Genomic DNA, 19,652 nt, shown 5'->3' with positions numbered 1-19,652 from the left:
CCACGTGGGGGCCTACATAGAGGCCTACGTCGGGGCCTACGTCGAGGCCCACGTGGAGGCCTACATAGAGGCCTACGTGGAGGCCTACATAGAGGCCTACGTCGGGGCCCACGTCGAGGCCCACGTGGGGGCCTACATAGAAGCCTACGTCGGGGCCTACGTCGAGGCCTACTTCGAGGCCTACGTCGGGGCCTACGTCGAGGCCTACTTCGAGGCCTACGTCGGGGCCCACGTGGGGGCCTACGTGGGGGCCTACGTCGAGGCCTACGTGGAGGGTGCTCGTCAATGGAAGCAGAACAATGAAGCTGATGGGCCAAACATCTCGCCTCTCCACGTCCACATCACGCAACTATTCGGCCTCGGCGCCTCCAGGCCGCACGCCCGCTGCTGCTCTGCTGTAGTACACACAGCTGCGGCTGCTTCGTGTATGACTCCTGCAACTGCAGTTGGGTCGGCTGCAGCTGCTACAGCAGCTACAACAACAACAGCAGCTGCAACAACAACAGCAGCTGCAACAACAATAGCAGCTGCAACAACAACAGCAGCTGCAACAACAACAGCAGCTGCAACAGCAGCTGCAACAACAACATCAGCTGCAACAACAACAGCAGCTGCAACAACAACAGCAGCTGCAACAACAACAGCAGCTGCAACAACAACAGCAGCTACAACAACAACAGCAGCTGCAGCAACAACAACAGCAGCTGCAGCAACAACAACAGCAGCTGCAGCAACAACAACAGCAGCTGCAACAACAGCAGCTGCAACAACAACAGCAGCTGCAACAACAACAACAGCAGCTGCAACAACAACAACAGCAGCTGCAACAACAACAACAGCAGCTGCAACAACAACAACAGCAGCTGCAACAACAACAGCAGCTGCAACAACAACAGCAGCTGCAACAACAACAGCAGCTGCAACAACAACAGCAGCTGCAACAACAACAGCAGCTGCAACAACAGCAGCTGCAACAACAACAGCAGCTGCAACAACAACAGCAGCTGCAACAACAACAGCAGCTGCAACAACAACAGCAGCTGCAACAACAGCAGCAGCTGCAACAACAGCAGCAGCTGCAACAACAGCAGCTGCAACAACAGCAGCAGCTGCAACAACAGCAGCTGCAACAACAACAGCAGCTGCAACAACAGCAGCAGCTGCAACAACAGCAGCAGCTGCAACAACAGCAGCAGCTGCAACAACAGCAGCAGCTGCAACAACAGCAGCAGCTGCAACAACAACAGCAGCAAGATGGCGGCGGCGTGTGCGGCCGTGTGTGCGTTGTGCTGCATGGGTGTGGGCTGTGCGTGAGAGTGGGTGAGGGTGAGCTGCGTGTGAGTGAGCTGTGTGTGTGTTTAAATTTAGTGTTTTAAAGATGTCAATTCACCTGCTGTGTATCTTACTACTGTCCCTCCCGGCCATATCTAGTGCCACACTCAACTCTACAAACGGCTACCCGCGTTACTTCGCGTCAATACTTATTGCTAAATTTGCCACTACACCTGCTAATGAAACAGCTTATAGACACTTCTACACTCCATCATTGTATCCTTTTAAACCCTATCTTTGTCCCATTACTTCACCAGCACTCCTTCCAAACTTCATTCTGCTCTTAAAAATAACACCATCTGTGAGCTGCTGCTATTCGTCCAAGGTTCGTCGCTCTTCATCCTTTCACAGAAAATACCTGTGCAAACTATTAATTCTACTTTTCTTATTTCTGGGTGGTATTGAGCTTCATCCTGGCCCAAATGTAAAGAACTCATATAATTCTGTAGATTTTTCTGGCAGAAAAGGTGTTGGTGTTCTACATGTCAACATCAGAGGGCTTTTGATAAAATTAAGTCAACTAAAACTAGAAGTAGCAAATCTTGACCCGGACATATTTTGCCTAACAGAAACATTTCTCACTCCTGCCGTCAATGACTTGCAGATTACGATTGACAACTACAACCTTTTTCGGCTTGACCGAGGATCTAAAGGAGGTGGAATTGCCATCTATGTTCGTAATACTATTGCATGTTCACCAGCTCACTCCTTGTTTAAAAAATGTTGCTTTGAAGGTCTGGCTCTCAGAATAACTCTCCCTAATAATCAACACATATTGGTAGTGTGCTGCTATAGACCGCCTAGTGGTAAGGATGTTGAAGCTGCATCTGCACTGAGAGAGCTTCTTGGGGGCCTCCCTAAAGGTGAAATAGTTTTAGTGGGTGATCTAAATTGGAATTGGCTAAACCCGCCGGCCGTGGCCACAAATTTTGCAGATGAATTTAACCTGTTTCAATTAATAAATGTCCCCACAAGACCCAACCTAAAAAATCCGGGACAGTCATCTCTGCTTGACGTCCTATTGACAAATGCCCCTCACAATTTCGCACTGACTGGTGTTCTAGGTAATAACCTTAGTGATCACTCCTTCATTTTTGGGGTGAGATCATCAGCCAGACACAAAGCCCCCCCTAAATTGGTTGAGAAGCACTCCATGAGACACTTCAGCATACAGGCATTTACTAATGATGTGCTTCACTCGGATATTGACAAGGTCTGTGATATTCCAAACCTGACTACGGCTTGGGAGACCTTCAGGTACACGTTTCTACAAATTCTTAACAAACATGCTCCGTTGGTTAAATTTAAAACTAAAAGCAATCGTCCACCATGGTTTGATCCTTTGATTACAAAACTCATGAAAACTAGAGACAAGGCTTGGGCATGTGCTCAGAAAAGTAATTTGGTTAATGACTGGCTAGAATACAGGATTTTAAGGAATAGATGCGTCAAAAAAATACGGCATGCAAAAAATGACTACTTCTCTTCTACTCTCCTTGAATCTCATGGAAATGCCAGGATTTTCTGGAAAACAATCAAATGTATCGAAAAAGCATCCAAAACAGATCATCTGCCCGTTCAGCTTAACCGAAATGGGGAATATTTTTCAGATCCCCAAAAAATAGTTGACAATTTTAACCTTCATTTTTCTGAAGCTGGTACCCTATTTGATAATCTATTGGGAGTCACCCCTGCTCATGCAAATTCCTACACCCCTATCCAAACATTAAGCGAATTTAGTTTTCAGCCAATCCACGAAAGTAATGTTCTGAAACAACTGTCCTTCCTCAAAGGGTCCTCCTCTACCGGAGCAGATAGTATTCCCGTCTTTGCTCTACTAAGTGTTGGTCACCTAATATACAAACCTATAGCCCATATTTTCAACCTGTCCATCAAAGAAGCATCAGTTCCTCTAGAATGGAAACATTCCTATGTTCGTCCACTTCACAAAGGGGGCCCTAAAGATGATCCAAATAACTACCGACCTATCTCAATTTTGTCCCCGTTGATGAAAATTTTTGAAAAATTATTGAACTACCAAATTATCAGTTTCCTGTCCGCCAACAATCTATTACATCTAAAACAATCTGGGTTCCGAAAAAAATACAGCACCACATCTGCTGCATTAGACTCTATGAATCACATTTACAGTAGCCTTGATAATAAGCAGTACTGCGCCTGTCTTTTTCTTGACTTGTCCAAAGCTTTTGATACAGTAGACCACAACATCCTGCTTAGTAAAATAAGTTGCCTCGGTTTTTCCGAAAACACAGTAAAATGGTTAAAAAATTACCTCTTTTCTCGCACCCAAACTGTATTCACAGATGGTTGGAGGTCAAACAGTGTTAAGATAACAAAAGGGGTTCCACAGGGTTCCATTCTCGGCCCCCTCTTGTTCTCTCTTTATGTAAATGACTTGGGCACTGAACTGGATTATTCCAGGGTAAATCTTTTTGCAGATGACACGGTACTAATTACTGCTGGCCGCTCTCCGGATGACGTGATTGCTAAGCTCCAGAGTGATTTCAACAAACTACAACATCAGCTAGTTGCTCTTAAACTAGTCCTAAATCCTGCCAAAACCAAGGTGCTATGCTTCTCACCAGGACTAAAGCGGGAAGTTATTTTCCCCAAATTACATTCCTTAAATAATGATCAAATAGAGCAAGTTAAGATCTATAAGTATCTTGGGATCATCCTGGATTCAAAACTGAATTTTGAAGATCACATTGATTATATTGGGAAAAAGACAAAAATTAAAATTGGTTTTCTATATCGACACAAGCACTGCTTCCCCCCTATGTTCCGTTTGGAATTGATTAAAGCTACCATACTGCCTCTACTTGATTACTGTGACATTGTTTATAAATCAGCCCCAAGTACTGTACTGAAGAAGCTTGACTCAATGTATCACTCGGCCTTAAGATTTGCATTGAACTGCCCATATAGGACTCACCACTGTGACCTCTACATTGGGTCAAACTTAACATCTCTGAATGTTCGACGGCTTGTGCACCAGATCTTATTTATTCATGATGTACTTGCAAAAGAATCTGCAGATTACCTGCTGGATCTCATCTCTGTTTCAAAGAACAAATTTGACCTAAGGTCTACACTCATTTACCAGCTTAATATTCCCTATTGCCGTACATATACTGGAGGAAGGGCCTTTGCTATTGATGCCCCCAGGGTCTGGAATGCTGTTGCCAATAAATTGAAACTTGAGTCACTACCTATGAGATCTTCACTCAAAACTGCTCTAGAGGAGTTGTACACCCCTAGCTGCCAGTGCTATTCAGTGACCTAAAATAAAATGTTTCGCTCCGGATGATCGCTACAAAGTATGACCTGTGTTTTGATTTAGTGTGCTGATCTTAAAGGTGGAGTGACTCATGCAGCCAGCTATGGCTGCAGGGTTTTGGTAGTACATGTTGTTTATGCCATTTATTGTGAAAATTCTGTCACAGTTCCTATGATTGCTTTCTCATTGCTTTCATGGCTTTATTTTGGTGATTTCGAAAAGTTTATTGGTTTAGCCATGTTTGTTTGTTGTAGTACAGAGTTAGACTGATGGCCTTAATTTAAGCTGTCTTGTGGTTGTTGTTGTTGTTGTTTGACTTGCATCCCACTGGGATTTTTGCACACAGCGTTGGTGTACGGTGTTTTTTCTGCAATATTTTGCTGTCTTTTCTTGGATTTTCTGTTTGCACTTAGTCACATATTCACTTTAAGATGTTTTTTTGTTCATGTTTTTGTTTTTTGTTTGTTGCGGTTGCACCCGATTCAAGAGCTGAATGGCTCACAGGGCTATACCTAATAAATGAACTTGAACTTGAACTTGAATGAATGTTGCAGAGCTGAAGGTGCAGTCCTGCAACTGCCTCATGCCGACACGAGAGGAAGCTCTCGAAAGCCTGACGAGATCTTCCTCAAATCACTACTGTGTTGGCGTATAGCACATAATATGCTCTCGGCCTTCATGGGGTAAACCATCAAGGTAACATGATTACACTCAACTTGGATATAAAGGAACAAGACATTATGACTCTTCAATAACAGCTCATAAGATCTGTGGCTATCACATGCAGTATTTTTATAGAGCGTCATTCATGCGAATAGCAAGCCCATAACGCAGTGACCGGCTGAGCTGCTGCTACCTGGGTCTACCTAAGCTGCTGCTACCTGGGTCTACCTAAGCTGCTGCTCCCTGCGTTCTGCCTGAGCTGCTGCTCCCTGGTTTGCTCAGAAACGCTCCTCGTCAGCAAGGAGCCGAAGCTTCTGCAGGAAGCCCTCGACCATCTTGACCCGCTACTTGAGGTTTTTACCCTTCACTTGCTTGATCAGGTTATTGCCCTGTTCGCGAATATGCTCCTTGAGAGAAAAAAAGAGTGATGTGTTAAGTCACATCCACGCTAAAGTAGAGAAATAGCAACGCACCGCCACCACAAACTCAAGCACACGGGCGAGAAGCCGTACATGTGCGACGAGTGCGGCAAGACATTTCTCGCGCTCGGCCTACCTGTATGTTTTCACTAGTGTGTTGAACTGTTGTGGATCTTTGTTATTTTAAAGATGGCTGTTCTGTTGGGTATCCTACTGCTGTCCCTCCCGGCCATATCTAGTGCCAAACTCAATTCAACCACTGGCAGCCCTCTTTATTTCTCGTCCGTACTTGATGCTCCATTTGCCACTACACATGCTAGTGAAACAGCTCATAGCCACTTCTACACTCCATCATTGCATCCTTTTAAACCCTATCTCTGTTACTTCCCCAGCACTCCTTCCTAACTTCATTCTGCTCTTAAAAATGTCGCCATTTTTAAGTTCGCCGCTCTTCATCCTTTCACAGAAAATACGTGTGCAAACTATTAATTCTACTTTTCTTATTTCTGGGAGGTATTGAGCTTCACCCTGGCCCAAATGTAAAGAACTCATTTAATTCTGTAGATTTTTCTGGCAGAAAATGTGTTGGCGTTCTACACGTCAACATCAGAGGGCTTGTGATTAAATTAAGTTAACTAAAACTAGAAGTGGCGTATCTGGACCCGGACATTTTCTGCCTTACAGAAACATTTCTCACTCCATCCGTCAATGACTTGCAGATTACGATTGACAGCTACAACCTTTTTCGGCTTGACCGAGGGTCTAAAGGAGGTGGAATTGCCATATATGTTCGTAGTACTATTGCATGTTCATCAGCTCATTCCTTGTTAAAAATATTGCTTTGAAGGTCTGACTCTCAGAATCACTCTCCCTAAAAATCAACAGATATTGGTAGTGTGCTGCTATAGACCACCTAGTGGTAAGGATGTTGAAGCTGGGACTGCACTGAGGGAGCTTCTTGGGGGCCTCCCTAAAGGTGAAATAATTTTAATGGGTGATCTGAATTGGAATTGGCTAAGCCCGCTGGCCGTGGCCACAAATTTTGCAGATGAATTTAACCTATTTCAATTAATAAATGTCCCCACAAGACCCAACCTAAAAAGTCTGGGACAGTCATCTCTGCTTGATGTCCTATTGACTAATGCCCCTCACAATTTTCCACTTGCTGGTGTTCTGGGTAATAATCTTAGTGATCACTCCTTCATATTTGTGGTGAGATCGTCAGCCAGACCCAAAGCCCCCCCTAAATTGGTTGATAAGCACTCCATGAGACACTTCAGCAAACAGGCATTTACTAATGATGTGCTTCACTCGGATATTGACAAGGTTTGTGATATCCCCAACCTGACTACGGCTGGGAGACATTCAGGTATACGTTTCCCCAAATCATTAACAAACATGCTCCGTTGGTTAGATTTAAAATTAAAGACAACCGCCCACCATGGTTTGATTAAAAAACTCATGAAAACTACGGACAAGGCTTGGGCATCTGCTCAGAAAAGTAATTTGGCCAAAGACTGGTGAGAATACAGGATTTTAAGGAATAGATGTGTCAAAAAATACGGTGTGCAAAAATGCTTACTTTTCCTCCACTCTCCTGGAATCACATGGCAATGGAGTGACTCATGCTGCCAGCTATGGCTGCAAAGTTTGGTCGGACATATTATGTATATCGTTTATTGTTAAATTAGAATCACAGTTCCTATGATCACTGTTACATTGTTTTTATAGCTTTATTTTGGTGATTTCGAAGACGTTTTGGTTTAGCCATATTTGTTTGTTGTAGTACAGAGATAGACTGATAACTTTACTCTAAATTGTCTTATGGTTGTTATTGTTTTGCTTGCATCCCACTGTGATTTTTGCACACAGCGTTGAAAAACGGTGCTTTTTCTGGAAGACTTGCTGTTTTTTCTTAAAATTTTCTGTTGCGCGTAGTCATTTTAAGATGTTCCTTGTTCATGCTTTTTGTTTGTCGTGGTTGCACCCGATTGAAGAGCCGCATGGCTCACAGGGCTATACCTAATAAATGAAACTGAAACTGGAATGCACTCCCACTGCATAATTACGCAGTGGGAGTGCAACAGATAGATTCACTGCCATTGTTTAAATCCCAGTAAACAATATAAGAAAATAACATTTGTAATCACCTCATTGGTATTAGCTTATCGGGTCATTGTCGATTTCTACTTTCTGACATGTCTACCTACGTGACTTTACCGAAATAACTAAGAGTATGAATCCTTGCAGTCACGAAAGCTTCAAATCTAGAATGTCTACCCAACCCCGCACCTTGTCGGAGTAAGGATACATTATACATGTCGCGGGCTTAATAAACACAGCTGTGGGAGACAATCTATGTGCGTGCTGCAATGGAATGGGCGCAGAATGGCTTTGTGCTTTGGAATTATAGAAAAAAAAACAGTTATGAACGCTAGTTTCCTCAATATTAAGTTTATTGGACATGCAGTGGCTGGATAATTTGGTCGGATTGGTTCTGCATGCAGAGAGCTAATCATAGTCTCCACAGGTGTGGGGTGATTGAACCTCACAGGTAATGGGTCTTATCAATCAATGGGCTGGGAGCGGTGAATAGCCCGGGGAGGCATGCACGGGAGACAAGTCCACTCAGGGAGGAGGAATCACTGGGACAGAGGGTCCAGCAACTGGAACGCCGTAGCGCTACGCGCCAGGAGGACAGCGCGTGGCCAACCAGGGGACAACGACCAGCAGAGAGGCTTTGGGATGTTAGGAAGAATCGGTCAAGGAGACGGTAAATAAACCTTTAGACCCACTATAAAAGTTGAGGGTATCTGGGTAGCGGGAGAGCCTAATAGGGTTCCCACTCCACCCCCCTTTGTTTTCTGGGAGCCTGGTGGGGGAGCCAACTGAGGGGCAGAGGCAAGCAGCAAGCATGGGGAGTCCACGGGCGTGGCCCAGAGTCACCCAAGTGCCTGCCTTGGGTGTCTTGCTCCAGCGTTTCCTGGGAGGAAACCGGGCACCAGTCTCCTGCGACCATAGCGTTGCGCAAATACTAACAGCCTTGTGTGACCATAGCATCGCGCTAGAACTAACAGCCTTGTGTGACGAAGGCGGCCGGGCGTGGTGTTGGCCAGCCACCCTCTCGTGAGCTGTGCCGGCCTTCATAGGTTCTCGCTAATAGAATTTCCCCCAACAGTCTGTTAAAGCTACACGGGAGATCTTTGATTTTCTTTGACGTCAGGAGCTGTTAGAGCTACGCTGCGTTACAAACCTACCGAGCAGAGTTCCATTCCCGTACACGGCCACCACCAGTGGCGATTATCTGAACCGTTCCTGGGTCTCCCCTAGGTGGACTTAGCCTCAAATAGCTGGTGCCGCGTATAAACATCGCCACTCGGGAGGCAATGCGGTCAGGCGTGGTGCTGGACACCCACCCTCTTGTGTGCCGTGCCGGCCTTCATTAGGTGCTACTCACGAATAGCACTTGCCCCAACATTCTGTCATTACTATATAGGGGGGGTCTCTGTGTGCAGGTGAAAGTGAGTGTGCACATTAACAGCTCTGACGATTATCCTCTAGGACCATAGGTCGACTTAGCCTCAAGCGTACCTGGTGCGGTGTGTAAACGCCAATGGGGAGACAAAGGCGGCCGGGCGTAGTGCTAGCTACTCACCTCCTTGCGTGCAGTTCCGGCCTTCGGATTTTGCTGCTCTCTAACAGCACTTGCCACCAGCAGTCTGTTCGGGCAATGCGGGGGATGTTTGTCTTTGTGTGTGCGTGTGAAATTGTAGAAGTTTACTGATAAGTAGCGGTCTATTCCTCATAAAATCCTCGCGCAAGTTCCACGGGTTCTTGCTAGTTTGGACTAGCCAGGGGAGGAGTGGAGGTTGTGCAGAGGCGTAGCTAGGATATTTTGCGCCCGGGGACGAACTATAAAATTGGCGCCCCCCCCCCGTTTAATCACATTTTCCTATTACATCGAATAAGGAATAACAATTTAAATTTTAATGGAACATTGTATTTAAAGAAGCAAATTTATAGAAATTATATTACATGGCTCACTCAGTCACTGTCGTAGACTGGTTGACATAGTCTACAAAATATTTATTTTTCTTGATTTCACTGTCGCAAACTGGTCAATCACGTAATCAACATCTGTTTTTTTCCAATGTTTCTCTTTCAACGCTAAGAAGAGCAAGATCGCTGAGACGATCTTGTCCCATTGAAGCCGCAAATACGACAAAATAAGTTTCAATTTGCTGAACGACCGCTCACAGCTTGCAATTGAAACTGCTATTGTTAATACAATTTGCAGTGAAATTTGCAAATTCGGAAATGTCGTCTCCATAAAACACAATAAAACCAAGAAGATCCAAAGGAGTTTCTGGTAGAACTTCATTCCGGTTACTGAGCAGCATTTTGCAATCTCCAATTTCCGTGAAAAAGTTCGTGGCCATTGATGTCGGTGTCATAGAAATTTCCAAAATCTGTGCAATTTCGACGAATTGCATCGACATCTGTGTCGGATAGAAGAGTTTTGACGTCCAGCAGAAATCAAAATTTTGTGTTCAGGTCTTTTAGTCGTAAAGACCGTGTTGACATCTCCTGTTGAAGTCGATAAAATACGCTCTTCATAACGCGCACAATTTCTACTTCTGCTGAAAGTCCTGCATCTCTTGCCAGTTCTCCTGGCATCTTCCGACGTCGCCTAATTCTTCTGTCCACATCGATCCCCCAGGCTGTGCATCTTGTTTTGGCGTTTTCTACAGCAACTTGGCTCAAATCATCACGAAGCTTGACAAATTCATGCTCCAAAGATTGAAGATCAGTTGCTGCTTTCTTGAAATTCATAGTAGGATCCTGTAAGCGCTTCTGAACACGATCAATTTTTCCAAGAATGACATTCCAGAAATGTAATAAAACTATGAAGTAAAAATTTAATACGCATGCCTGTAACTGTTCTCCATCACTTCTGGTTTCAGACGTCATAGTTACATCCTCCGATAATTTGTCTAGCTGCCCTATACTAGTTCATCCAGTCCTTCATAGATAGCTTTAACAGCTTCTGATCGTGCACTCCAGCGTGTTTCAGGCCGTCGTAGTTTCCGCCACCAAAAAACAAGCCAGTGACTAAGGCTGAAAGACTGCGCCTGTGTTGTTTGGGACGTTCTTCCATGTAAGGTCTTGATAGGCGCGCGTACCAAAATGTAATTACATGACATGTAGGCTGTGCGTGGCGGGATATATAAACTTTTAGGTTGAGGTATAGATTTGTGCAGTAGTTTCAGGCTGCCGCGCCCGCCGCAATAAGTTATAATGTAACGTTGTAAGCCTCATTTTGGCGCCCCTTTACCTTGGCGCCCGGGAACATATGTACCCCCCTGCCCCCCCCCCCCTAGCTACGCCTCTGAGGTTGTGAGCACTATTAAAAGTGAACTCGGACCACCACCAACCCGTCTCGGCACCGTATCTCGGAGCGCGGATATAACCCACGCACCTCACCCAACACGATGGCGGAGCCAAGATTTTCAGGTAGAGGGGGCAAGCCCTCCAGCAATGACAAATGATAGAGGAGTTGTTAGTAAGTAAGGACTTCTCCCTTGCTTTTATTCGACGCGTGTGCGGCGATCGAGGGTCGAATTCGAACCGCGTTGTGATCGGCATCGCGCTCGCTAAAGGTGTTTGCCTTCAGGGAAGTCGTGTACTGTATACGCAACTGTGCACAATTCTGAGTCACTTGTAACTGAGTTGTCGTTAATTCTAGATTTGAAGCTTTCGTGACTGCAAGGATTCATATTCTTAGGTTTTTTCGGTAAAGTCACGTAGGTAAAACATTAAAATTAATGAAAGTAAAATAAAATATTTTATTTTACTTTCATTAATTTTAAGAATATGAGTTGTCGTTACTTATTGCCAATTATGGACTCAGACTATTGTCCTATCATCTCATAGAGTCCCTGGCACGTAATAATATGCTACACAGTGGTAGTGGGGGTCGCAATATGCCGATTTATTACTAATAAACCCCAATGATCCGATCGAAATTAGGGATTTCGATGGGATCATTGGGGGGGGGGGGGGGCACGTGCCACCCCACACTCCCACTGGCTCCACCAGTGACCCAACACGTCGTGTTTTTTTTATAAATTGACTCGTGAATGGAGGAAAAGGGTGGTCTGGAGGACTCCCTCGCATGGGCCCTGACCTCTGTCTCCCAAGCCTCCCGTAACAATACATTATCGACAAAAACATGTTCTTCCATATTATTTACTCTTGAGATGTGGGTTTTTTGTTGCTACGCTTGGCTTGGTTTATGTGATTTTTGTTTTTTCAGAGGCTGTTGTATGCTGCCCAGTTTGCTTTGAGCGTGACAGATGAGCTGTCTTTTTGGAATCGTTACCTCCCTTGTTTTTGGCGCGTTACAACTTTAACCGCGTTGTGAAAGCTTCACAGCCTTCGTTAAGCTCGTCCATTTGCCAAAGTAGTTTCTAGTTTTGTTGAAACTTCCCCTGTTGTATTGCAAAAATGGCTCTCCCAAATGTATCATTTTTTTCAGCAAAGCATTGCATCACAAACCGGTGTTTATCTCTGAGCAGCAGTCGTCCTTTATCGATAAAGAAGGCCCGGATTGAGTATCAAGACTTGCTCGCGATTAATTTGGAATTTGTGGCTAATTTATTTAGAGGTTTACAGAGTTGTTTTATTTATTATCGAGCCAGGACGTAATTATACATGTTGAACTTTCACATATTATGTAGCCAACCTTGCTAATCGGATTTGTGGGGGGTAAGGACAACAAACTTAACACAAAGCAGTTCTAAAGATAAAACTTTTTTTTATCGAAAAAGAACCCATATCTTCCAGAGAGGGTCCTTGCATATAAACATCTGGCAGTTCACCACCTTTGTTTTGAAGTGAGCCTGGCTCTGCTGATGAGAAGCCGAATATCAAAACCGGTGCAGGGTTTTCGTGCGTTGGACCGACAAGGCTGTGGTTGATCGAATGAGTAAACATACACTTGTGTTTGTTTTTACGTGGAAGGACAGATAAGGGAAGAAGGCGAATTATATGCATTTATTTATTCATTGCGTTCCTTTACCAAGAATCCTGATATCTACGTAGGGGCTGTGAAACCATGGACGTTAACCAAACTGCAATGAAAGGAGGAGTGTAGTGTTTGAGATTTTAAAGCTTTTTTAAAGAACCATTGTAAGCAACATCATACCGAGACTACGTTACGAACAAATACATTCTGGCCCCAATTTGTTTGGAAGCCTGGCTTGAGTCACTCTGAGCTGAGCTCTGTGCCCCGTGAGTCGCGTTCAAACTTGCGTCCGTTTTGGGGGATGGGGGGGGGAATTGTGAGCATTGCAAGTTGTCTGATCTCGATGGGGCCTGTTAAGCGTGACACGTGGCTGAGGGCCCCATCGATGTCCCAATCTGGCCCTACTTCCAACCGGTGCCAGGGCTTTGCAGTGGCGAGCGGCAGTGCAGCGTCTCGCGCCCTGCGCTACAAACCCGGCGACCCGAGTTGGATCGCCGCTCGCGGCCAACACTACCCGGGTGACGATTATCTGAACCGGTTCAGGGCCTCCGCTCGGTCGACTCGGGTCTCAAATAAGTACCTGGTGCGGTGTGTAGTAAACATCGCCACCTAGGGAGAAAACGTGGTGTTGGCAACCCACCCTCTCGTGTGCCACGCGGGCCTTCATAGGTGCTCCCTGACAGCACTTGCCCCGACAGACTGATGGAGGCTATACGGGGGGACGGGGGGGACGGGTCTTTGTATTTGTTTTGGTTCTGGTGCAAGAACAACGAGGGAGGGAAGTTGCTGTTCCCGAGGCAGTTCTTGTTGCAACTTGCCCATTGCGACAACCGACGCCTCTTCCCCGTGACGCAATTGCCAAAGATCGGAATGTTGCCGATTCTGGAAAGTCTTCCACGATTCGTGTAACTCATGAAAATGATGCCCTCCGCGTGAGAGCCAAGAAGTCGGAGGACTATTATAATGTGCGTGTGTGTACACACATCAGTTGCGTAACTATAGCGTGGGGGCTGGGGGTGCCTTGCCCCCACACCCCCTCCCCCGGTGGCCACAGCTACGAGTTGGGGTCCGCTTGACAACCACCGTGAGATCTGATCATGTCGTTACGTCACTGGTACATGTGCAGAAATACCCAGAAATTATTGGTCTTCCGGCGTGGCTGTTGTTGAAACTGTGGCCTCGGAGACTCCTAAAAACGTTGGTTCCCCCTATACCAGCGGTTCTTAAAACTTTATTGCAACCTTGCACCCCCTTTGGTTCTCAATCATAAATACATCGGTTTGATGAAACAAAGTACTGCAGTTGTACTTGCGTGCCCATGCTTAATGTGTGTTTCGATTATTTACCTTCTTAAAAATTATGGCCGTGTCTTGCACCCCTAGAAAAGGCACGCCAGGTTAAGCACCACTGCTCTATTCCATTCAGCCCTTCGTTTGGCACTCGTCACCCCATGCAGAACGCGCCACTGTGATCTGGACTTAAACGTAAACCTGGCTCTGCTTGATGTATACATTGTAGCTGCTCACCCCGAGCTATACATGCTTTGATGGTGGCATTGTCCTTGTACCGTTCACCTTTTGGCGTTCTCTGGTCTGACAGTGGTGGGACTGTGCCCTAAAGAAGGCTGTCTCTGGTGTAGGTAAATCCGTTTCAAAGACAATGCCATATATTATTGCAAACAAACATGCTCTGATTTTTCACCACAAGCACGTGTGGTTAATGCAGACTTGATTCCTTGCAAAAGGTTTCTATTTGTGTGAACATCTTAACACCTGTTTTATTGCCAGAGAGGGTAAAACCTATTATTTTTCCATACTTGATGTATGTTCGTTGAACTTATTTCGCGCCGGTGCGGAGCCAACCGAGACGGCGTCACTCATCCTCACCTCTGACCTACATTTTTTCCCCCCACACTGAAATCCTCATCACCTTGCCTCTTTAATTGAAGCTCCTCTCTCCATCTCCCTCCAATGTTAACCCAGAGGCTGCGATGAGGAATCGGGAATCATCTGGCGTTGCTTACCCCTCCTGCCTTTTGGAACGAGCTCTCTTTCGTGGTTTCGGCTTAAATCTCTGCTCCCCCGCTCCGTGGCCCTTGCTAATTCCTCTTTTTTGTTTTAAAACGTACGATTTTTCGTCTCTTGCACGCGTGGCTAGCCAACCCTCGCGCGAGGTGATGGCTGTGTTCGTGTGTTAGCTGCTGCCTGCGTGGGTTTGCGGTGGTGCAGCGGTTAGCGTGCTGCGCTATGAACCCGGTAACCCGAGTTCGATTCCAGCTCACGGCCAACACCGGTGACGATTATCTGAACCGGTCCTGGGCCTCCTCCCCTAGGTCGACTCGGCCTCAAGTGAGTTCCTGGTGCGGCGTGTAAACATCTCCACTGGGGAGACAAAGGTGGTCGGGCGTGGTGCTGGCCACCCACCCCCTCGTGTGCTGTGCCGGCCTTCAAAGGTGCTCGATGACAGCACTTGCCCCAACAGTCTGTGAAGGCTACACGGGGGGATCTTTTTCTTGTTGCTGCCATTGTTTCTTGAATGGTGCGTGGCTCTGAATGTTGTTTTACTCAGAAGGTTGTTGCTTCTAAGTGCCTGCGACGTTCTAATATATTCGCTGTTGCAACTTCCTATTTTTCTCACCAAGGTCCTCCGCGTCTTTCATTCTTGCGAAACGGCTCACGGCTGAATGTTTCCTAGTCCCTCGCTCCCCCGTCATTTGGTCGCGTGTCTAGCCACGGTGGAAGAGTAGGCCAAAATACAATTTCTTAGGGGGGAGGGGGGGGCTATGTAAACCTTCGTCTGGTGGAGGCCCTTCCGCTGACAGGGGTGTGAGCGAGCATTTGTAGGGCTGCGCCTTAACCTTTGTTCAGAAATGCTCCACGTACACAGCGGTGGTGGAGGATACAGGGGTGATCGTTTTTCTTTGAGTGACTACAGCGACGGCCGAACAGGACGTTCAGATGACGTTCAGATGACGTTCAGATGTCTCCCTAGCAGGGGCCGCATATTATTAACCTTGGCATAATCTAATAACAACAACAGCAACACGATGACTACGACGAAAATAACAACAGCGAAGCGCGTGTCGCCCCGAGTACAAACAGGTACCCCCCTTGCCACCGACAGAAGCAACTGAGCGCGCTGAAATATTGAACGACACATTCCCGATATTACCCCCAATATGTCTACGTCGTTTCGCAAAAACGTCGTCGCGTTGGTGTTAATATTACCACGACCTGATTTGCGTCGCCTCAACCGTGCCCCCCCACACCCCACACCCCACACCCCACACTTACGTCGCTGACAGCGTCGTCCGAACTCTCTCGATACCCGTCGCCTCGAAGCCTTCGCCTCCACCACCCACCAACTACCCTGTAAATCGCTTCGATTTTACGTCATTTTCGATATTCGTCGTATTACTGTGGTCCCCTCTGTGCTGCTGAGATGCCCGCGGTGACGGAGATGCGCTGAACCGCTTTGCGAGCCACGTACCGTGTTCCTCCTCGTGCGCCGTGGGGGTCTCGTGCGTGGGTGGCCGAGTGGCGGCTGAAATGAAGCTTGAGGATCGACTATGTTCACCCCCCCCTCCCACAGCGGGCTCGGGATTTGGAGGAAGGGCGGTGGTAGTGGTGGTTGGTGGTGGCTAAAGTAGCGGTCCCGTTGCTCGTGAGACGTTGCCCACCCATCCCCACCACCCCCACCGAGAGAACAGAGGGCACGACACGCAGAGGTCCCACCCCGCCCTTGCGTGACAGGCAGCGGCAACGCAGCGTCGCCGTTTTCATGGAAAGATTCCCACCCGCGCGGCCTGTGACATGCGCGACGTTGTTGGGGGGAGTGGAGGAGGGGGGTGGTGTTCTGCTCGGTGCCACTGGTTCGCCGTGGCTCTTGGCGAGAGATGCACCCGGGGTGTTGGAGCCATTATCTGCCAAGGTTACTAATGCTGCCGCGCTAATGATGACATTAGTCGCCGTGGCAATCGTTCGAGTTATTGATTTTCACCTTCGCGTGTTCGCTACTCGCTCGACCAGAGTGAGCGTTTCGTCTCATCCACCACCGTGCTCAGCCAACCAACGCTGCATTACACCACCCCCTCTCTCTCTCTAGTGAAAAAAAGGCTTTACCCTTCCTGGCAATGAAACCAAGTGTTAAGATGTTAAAGCACCAATTATAGATACCTGTTGCAAGACATAAAGTCTGAAGTAAGCACACACACGCTTGTGGCATAAACAAGTGTGTGGGCTGGCAGGACTGTCGCTCAACTGCCTGGGAACGCCTGGGGTTCCCCAGGAAGAGCTAGAGTCTGTGTATAGTGTATTGTGTAGTGTATCGTGTAGTGCAGGGGTCTGCAACCTTTAAGACATAAAGAGCCACTTGGACCCGTTTCCGAAGGAAAAAATAAACTGGGAGCCGCAAAACCATTGCAACATTTAAAACAAATATAACACTGCATATATTGTTTCTTACCTTATTGCTATATACAGGATCGTGCAGTCAGCTGTCAATCTGAATAAAAAAAGGACTTTTTCACTTAACAATGTAAAATATATTTTTGCAAATTAATAGCTAAATTACCTGGTTAATGGGATTTTTGCTCCTGAACCTCAGTGCACAGTGTCTGCACATCAGGGCTGTAAGACGTCACCTTCATTTTCACACAGGCTTGCAAGCTGTCATCTGTGAGGCGTGATCGATGTTTGTTTTTAATATAGTTCATGTTGGAGAAGACCTGCTCACATACATATGTGGAGCCGAAGATCGACAGGACTCCAAATGCATACTTTTTCATGTTTATATAAGTGTTGGGGATGGCATTCCATGTTTAGAATACAAGTTTGTCCTGTTTGGGAAGGTTTTCAATATCACTCCATTTATGATTCTGAGCCAGAATGGCCTTCTGACGGGCAACATCCTCAAGAGTAGCAGTCAAGCATTTGAACTTGGACACCCATATATCTTTGTCGGCTATATCGGCCAGTTCCATCTCAAGATCAGGTTGACTTACACCTGCAAATGCAGTCATATTCAATAGGGATGGATCGATCGCCAGGGGAGTGACAGGGAAGGATAATGTCGTTTTTTCCTCTCTGAACTCACAGAATCGTTTCCCAAACGAACTTTGCATTGTGGTGATTGCAGACTTGAAATATTCCAAATTTATCGTATCATGACTTTGTTTGAACTCTCTCAAAGAGGGAAAGTGAGACAGTGTACCTCTCTGTAAATCTTTGACAAACACTGTCAACTTGTGCTCGAATGCCAAAACCTCCTCCAGCATGTGCAGGGCTGTGCCTCCTTTCCCCTGAAGGGTTGTATTTAGCGTGTTTAGATGTGCTGTCATGTCTACCATAAAATGTAATTTTTCCAGCCACTCTGGCTGTTCCAGCTCAGCAAAGGTGAGCTCTTTGCTGCCCAGGAAGGTTTTTACTTCTTCCAAACATGTGACAAAGCAACGGCAACGTTATTGCCTGTCACCGGGCGGGCAGTGTGGAACGGAGCGGCGACCTGTCAGCAGCGGCAACGCCACAGCAGGTGTCACAGTGCGCCTCCTCCCCTCGCTAGCATCCGCCCCGGAGCCGCGGTCAAGGTTCAAAAGAGCCGCATGCGGCTCCGGAGCCGCAGGTTGCCGACCCCTGGTGTAGTGTATAGTAGTGTGTAGTGTGGGGAGCGGTAGTGTCGTGGTTAACGCGCTGCGCTATGAACCCGGCGACCAGGGTTTGATCCCCGCTCACGGCCAACACCAGTGACGATTGACTGAAACGGTCATGGGCCTCCCCTAGGTCGACTCAGCCACAAATAAGTACCTGGTGCGGTGTAAACATCGCCTCTGGAGAGACAAAGGCGGTCGGGCGTGGTGCTGGCTACCCACCCTCTCGTGTAGCGTTCCGGCCTTCATAGGTGCTCGCTAACAGCACTTGGCCCTACAGTCTGATAAGACTATACGGGGGATCTTTGTCGTAGTCATGTATAGCTTAGTAGTGCTAGAGTCTGTCGCCAGAGCTAAGGGAGGTGTGGACCGCCACGACTCAACACGCTGCCTCCCGCAACCCTCAACAGGACAAGCGGACTAAGAAACGAACGAATTTGCGGCAAAACTCACACACAAACATGCTCTGCTGCTTTTGGTGTTAAAAACAAAAAAACACTAATGTAGACTGTAGCCTGGTTCTAAATCGGAGTGAGTGTACTGGCAGTCTGTCATGTAGACTGTAGCAATGGTTATTAATTACATTGCTACAGTCTACATTATAGACTGCCAGTACGCTCACCGAGGTTAAGAACCAGGCTTCAGTCTACATTACAGACTGCCAGTACACTCACCCAGCTTAATAACCAGGCTACAGTCTACATTATAGACTGCCAGTACACTGGTGGCTAGAATTTTTTTCATGAGAATTTAGTTTTTCAGGCTTTCTCCACTTAAATTTCGATTTAAAGCTTTCGTGACTGCAGGGATTCATCTTCTTGGTTCTTTCGGTAAAGTCACGTAGTAGGGAAGTAATAAAATAATAAAAATAAAACAATAAAATAATTCTCACGACGTTTCGGCCACAACGCAAGCAGCCGTCCTCAGGTGAAGAACATGTCTGTCGATAAGACAGAGTCTAAATGACACATCTTAGGCTTGGAGTGTCTATTTAAGCTGTGAGGGAGGAGGAAGCGAGCCTTGACAAAAGAATTTGCATTTGAAGAGGAATTTAGCATATTTATGGGAAATGCAGGAATGCGAATAGTGCTAATTGTGAAATGCGTGGGAGGTGGGCGGGGGGTTTTCAAAGTAATATTATGCCCATGCATTATGCAGGATTAGCAGCATCAAAAGGGAGGGAGCAGGGGCAGCACCAACAAAGGGAAGGAATGTGAATAGTATGCAGCTGCAGCAACCAAACAACCACGTAAAAAACTAAAGTAT

General features: G+C 46.7%; 1 protein-coding gene across 10 annotated transcripts in view; it reads right to left on the bottom strand.

Annotated features, from left to right (window-relative positions):
- The window catches only part of LOC144734403 (cysteinyl leukotriene receptor 1-like), a 32,176-nt gene that overhangs the window by 7,889 nt on the left and 4,635 nt on the right, over window positions 1-19,652 (bottom strand). Inside the window, exons 1-3 of one of the 10 annotated variants that reach the window (XM_078616565.1) lie at window positions 16,232-17,252; window positions 15,625-15,729; window positions 9,371-9,434 (exon numbers count right to left, since the gene is read on the bottom strand). The exons of 1 other annotated variant lie outside the window; for it this stretch is intronic. The gene's annotated coding sequence lies outside the window, so the exon portion shown is untranslated. 8 more of the 10 variants (XM_078616564.1, XM_078616562.1, XM_078616568.1 and 5 more) reach the window with 8 other exon arrangements.

This window comes from Lampetra planeri, chromosome 51 (genome assembly GCF_965212315.1).
Source record: "Lampetra planeri chromosome 51, kcLamPlan1.2.h2, whole genome shotgun sequence".
Taxonomy (NCBI): domain Eukaryota; kingdom Metazoa; phylum Chordata; class Hyperoartia; order Petromyzontiformes; family Petromyzontidae; genus Lampetra; species Lampetra planeri.
This window is presented reverse-complemented; position numbering and strand designations above follow the sequence as displayed.